Source organism: Trachypithecus francoisi, unplaced genomic scaffold, assembly GCF_009764315.1.
Source record: "Trachypithecus francoisi isolate TF-2019V2 unplaced genomic scaffold, Tfra_2.0 Lachesis_group12, whole genome shotgun sequence".
NCBI classification, from domain to species: Eukaryota; Metazoa; Chordata; class Mammalia; order Primates; family Cercopithecidae; genus Trachypithecus; species Trachypithecus francoisi.
Genome location: NW_022681457.1, coordinates 81,873,918 through 81,879,708, shown reverse-complemented (window position 1 = coordinate 81,879,708; position 5,791 = coordinate 81,873,918).

The following is a 5,791-nucleotide window of genomic DNA, read 5'->3' as shown; positions in this document are numbered from 1 at the left end:
GCGGAGGTTGCAGTGAGCCGAGATCACATCACCGCACTTCAGCCTAGGTGACAGAGTGAGACTGTCTCAAAAAAAGAAAATGTTAGTTTTGAAAGGAAACAGCTCAACATATAAAGATCCCACTGAGCCGGGTGCTGTAGCTCCTGTCTATAATCCCAGCTACTCAGAAGCCTGAGGTGGGAGGATCACTTCAGTGCGCAGAAGTTCAAGACCTGCCTGGGCAACATACCAAGACCCCGTCTCTACCAAACAAAAATTAGCTGAGTGTGGTGGCACATACCTGTAGACCTAACTGCTCAGGAGGCTGAGGCAGGAGGATCCTTGAGGCTAGGAGTTTGACGTTGCAGTGAGCTATGATCGTGCCACTGCACTCCAGCCTGGGTGACAGAGTGAGACTCCATCTATTTTGAAGAGGCAAAGAAGAAAGTTCTTCTTTCTGCCTTTCATGAGGCACTTTCTGTTTGCTCTCATTCTTACTTGCTTTCTTCTGTCTTGTGGATGGGGATGCCTCAACTACTGGCAGCAAGATACTGCAGGAGCAAAGGTAGCAAACAGCTGACTTCTATGACAACAGAACTTGGTTAAAAGTGTTTCAGTGTGTCAGATGACAAGGGAGATGGTGATAAGGGCCCTACAGTATAGACACTTGCAACTGTAGCCAAGGAAACATACTTCAGAGGACATTGTAGAGAAAGGACTGTCATCTAGTGGAGGAGAGATTTTTTTTTTTTCTCATGTAAATTTATTTTATTTTATTTTATTTTTATTATACTTTAAGTTCTAGGGTACATGTGCATAACGTTTATATCATGTATAACTCCCCAATGCAATCCCTCCCTCCTCCCCCCTCCCCCTGATAGGCCCCAGTGTGTGATGTTCCCCTTCCCGAGTCCAAGTGATCTCATTGTTCAGTTCCCACCTATAAGTGAGAACATGCGGTGTTTGGTTTTCTGTTCTTGTGATAGTTTGCTAAGAATGATGGTTTCCAGCTGCATCCATGTCCCTACAAAGGAGTTTGCAGATGACATGATTGTATATTTAGAAAACCCCATCGTCTCAGCCCAAAATCTCCTTAAGCTGATAAGCAACTTCAGCAAAGTCTCAGGATACAAAATTAATGTGCAAAAATCCCAAGCATTCTTATACACCAGTAACAGACAAGCAGAGAGCCAAATCAGGAATCAACTTCCATTCACAGTTGCTTCAAAGAGAATAAAATACCTAGGAATCCAGCTTACAAGGGATGTAAAGGACCTCTTCAAGGAGAACTACAAACCACTGCTCAGTGAAATAAAAGAGGACACAAACAAATGGAAGAACATATCATGCTCATGGATAGGAAGAATCAATATCGTGAAAATGGCCATACTGCCCAAGGTTATTTATAGATTCAATGCCATCCCCATCAAGCTACCAATGACTTTCTTCACAGAAGAGGAGAGATTTTTAAGTAACTATATAGGGTGGGATTGTAAATAGATGGGAAGGAGGATGAACAGCTGTGATCCAGAGCTCACATTCTTGTGATGGGCTGTTCAGCTGTACTCTGTTACATCTGGCACCTACATTCTATGCCAGTCTCTGTCCCAGGCCCTGGAGCTGAGTAAGATGTGGCTCATACTTGTGATAGGAGACAGGGACAGTTTCAATGCAAGGTGGTATTAGAATGTGAGCCCGTATGAGGGCAGGGCACGACACTTGGTCTTTTTTTTTTTTTTTTTTTTTGAGACAGAATCTCACTCTGTCGCTCAGGCTGGAGTGCAGTGGCGCGATCTTGGCTCACTGCAACCTCTGCTTCCCGGGCTCAAGCGATTCTCCTGCCTCAGCCTCCCAAGCAGCTGGGACTACAGGCACCTGCCACCACGCCCAGCTAATTTTTTGTATTTTTAGTAGAGACGGGGTTTCACTGTGTTAGCCAGGATGGTCTCGATATCCTGACCTCATGATCCACCCGCCTCGGCCTCCCAAAGTGTTGGGATTACAGGTGTGAGCCACTGTGCCCAGCCGATCTTTTTTTGGTTTGCTTTGTGTTTTTGAGACGGAGTCTTGCTCTGTTGCCCAGGCTAGAGTGCAGTGGCGCGATCTCAGCTCACTGCCGGCTCCGCCTCCCGGGTTCACGCCATTCTCCTGCCTCAGCCTCCTGAGTAGCTGGGACTACAGGCGCCTGCCACCACGTCCGGCTAATTTTTTGTATTTTTAGTAGAGACAGGGTTTCACCGTGTTAGCCAGGATGGTCTCAATCTCCTGACCTCATGATCTGCCCACCTCAGCCTCCCAAAGTGCTGGGATTACAGGCATGAGCCACCACACCCGGCCTGTTTTGTTTTTAACTGCTGTGTCCCCAACACCTGGAAGTGAGCTTCTGGAATCTAATAGATGCTGAATAAATATTTGTTGCATGAATGATAGTGGTATGAGAGGAAGAGGGGAAAAAAGGGGGAAAAAGGCTTCTTGGAAGAGGTGACGTTTGAGGTAAGTAGTGACAGGCTTTAATTTGCCAGATCAACAAGGTGGCAAGGGCTTTCTAGGAAGAGGGAACTATGTTCTTAGGCCACAGTCTGTTAGAGATGGGGGACAAGGTAAAAGTTATTTTGCAGAGATTCTTGGGATGAATCCCTTGCCCATTACATCACTTAAAGGCAGGCACTGGAGTTGTCTGTACTGTGGACACCACGGATACCTGGGTGGTGTGAGCTCCCAGGATAGCAGGGAGACCAGCAAAGCTCTGGAGTGGTGCTCTCCTACTTTGGAACAGGAAATGAAATTTGTCATGAATTGTTGATGCTTGTAGAGAGGTGGCTACAAGAAAATTATTTTTTGAGACATAGTTTCACTCCGTCACCCAGGCTGGAGTGCAGTGGCACAATCCCAGCTCACTGCAACCTCCACCTCCCGGGTTCAAGTGATTCTCCCTCCTCAAACTCCTGAGTAGCTGGGATTACAGGCACATGCCACCATGCCCAGATCACTTTTGTATTTTTAGCAGAGATGGGGTTTTGCCATGTTGGCCGGGCTGGTCTCAAACTCCTGACTTCAAGTGATCCGCCTGCCTCAGCCTCTCAAAGTGCTGAGGCATGAGCCACCATGCCCGGCTGCAAACTACTTTCTTAAACAGCTCATCCTCAGGCTCACTGAGCCTGAAGAGAGCTGAATGAAGTAACTGGATGAGTAAGTAATGATACTTTTTAAAGTAACATTGAAAAGACAGATGTTACACAATTTGTATTTTTGCTTGAGAAGCCATCCCTTCCAAGCAGTTACATAGTGAGGTTGTTCATTTATTCGTAGAGGTGCTGCTGCAATATTTTCTAAGTGTCTTTGTAACTGGAGAAAAGCTCTCAAGCCTATAGGGCATGCTTTTAAATGTCCTCAGTGTTGGCAAAACTGCCTTTTGAGGAAATATTTTAACATTCAAAAGTCATCTGGAGCTGGAACACATGAACACAGGCTGTGGAATCCACCCACTCTCCATACACATTGCTGCTGAAAGTCTTTTTCACCTGGATTACTGGCACAGCTGCCCAGATTACCTTTCTGCTGCCAGTACCCTTTTCAATTCATTTCCTACACCATGTCGCTCATTTAACAAATCTTTTAAGGTATTATGTGTCAGGAACTAAGATGCCCAAGGAAGTCACAGTCTGGTGGGGAACATTTAATTAGAGCAATACAGTGTGTTAGGATGGGAGGGACTCTTAACCTAGTAGCATCTGAGCGAAGACCTAGAGGATGAATTAAGCAGGCAAAGAAGGAGGAGGAAAGGAAGGGTGTTATATGCAGAATTTTATGTGATACTCCAAAGGAAACAGTGGCTAAAGGACTCCACTAGATGAGTCCTTTCTCTACAATGCCCTCTGAAGCATGTTTACTTGGCTAGAGAGTTGCAAGTGTCTATTCTGTAGGGCCCTTGTAATATTTCACCGTCTCCCTTGTCATCTGATACACTGAAGCAACACTTTTAACCAAGTTCTATTGTCATAGAATTCAGCTGTTTGCTACCTCTGCTCCTGCAGTATCCTACAGCCAGTAGTTACAAGCACCTGGAAGGTTGGACAGGGAATACAAGAAAAGACTAAGACTCTGTAGAAATCATCGAGTCCAGTAAACCACATTAAGGAATCTGGACTACCCTAAGGGTAATGGTAGTCACTGGAAGATTTTAAGTAAGACAGTGTCATGATCAGATAGATGTTCGCAAAAGAACTTTCTGGCTGTTGTGGGGAATATTAGAGTAAGACAGAGGTAGAGAGGTGTGGTTAGTAGCCAACAGCACTGCTCTATACTAGGGATCAGCCGACTACACTCCGTTTTTCTGTTAAAAAGAATGGTTTTTAAAATGTTTAAATAGTTGAAAATATGTAAAGATTCGTATCATGTAAAAATTAGGGCTGTTCTCAAGCTCCAAACCTGAGTAGTAAGTCAGAACCATATTGTCGGCCAAGCTTGTATTATTAACTATTTGGTTCTTACAGAAAAAGTTCCTACCCCTTGCTCTAAGCAACTGGCGATGATGGCCTACAGTAGTGGCAGTAGGAATGAAAAGACTCTGAATTGACATTTAGAGAGTTTAGGACTGACTCAAGAAGGCCTTTAGGAGGTGGAACTGACAGGCCTAGACGGCATTGGTAGGGGTAAGGGATACTGCACTAGCCTCCTAACTGCTTTCTCTACTTCCATTCCTTGCCCCTCTGCAACCCATTCTCCACTCAGCAGCCATTTTTAAAAAGATGCCCCTCCCTACTTACGACTCTAAAATTGCTCTTCTCACTATTCCCCTCAGGATATATTTCCAATTAAATATACCTAAGTGACTCTGCCCACCTCTGCAACCCAATGTCACATTCGAGTCTTATTGAACTACTTGACTGCATTTTCCGAGATCCCACCTCTTCTCGCCTGTACCCTGTGCGCGGAGTCAGCCCTCCACCTTCTCCCTGCTTCCACTCCCAAAATACTTCGTGCTTTTGCAGCTCTGGAGTATTTACCGTGTTGGCTGTTTAAATTTCTGCCTCCATCAGAAGGCAGAAACTGACTCGCGAACTATTCCATCCCCAGCCGATAGTAGACGCTTAAAAAAGAACGAAAGAAGGTGGGTGGAGGACTTCAGTAACATCAGGTGGCAGCCTCAATTTTATCGTTTGTGAAACGTGGATAGTAATCCCTCTATCACATGGCTGTTGTACGAATTAAATGAAAACAACATAACACGCTAGCTTGTTCAATAAATGTGAGTTGAATTAAATCTGATTTGTGGCCAGTAGAAAAACACGTTAACACTTGAAAAGGAAGACACATTTTTTAAAATATATGCCTGGTAAAACGGATCAGAAGGCAGGTCCCCACGGAGCACACCCTCGCCCTGAACATGGTGAGCCCGGGCTGCCAGAGCCTGCGTGGTCCCTCCAAGGTGACTGCTCCGACAAAAGCGTACGCTCTTCAAACGTATACGTTTAAGGCAATTCCAGAAACCCTCGGCTGTGCCGCGAGTACACGGCCATTAAAGAAAAGACGACTCTATGCCCGCCGTAATGTTCTCAGATCACAGGGACCGTATTTGGTGCAGGGAGGGAGGGAAGTATTTTCTTCACGGGGAGCTAAGGCGTCGTCGAGCCCCCTTCCAATCCCGGGTCCGGCCGGGTAATCCCTGCCCAGCGTTCGGGCGTGCCTTTTTTTCAACCGAGACACAACCCTGAACGTGGGGCCCGCCAGCCCGGCGGCTGCCTCGTGGAAGTCACGTTCCCTCTGTCCGTCCTCTCAGGCACTCTATGGTTTTCGTGGCCGACTACTCTAA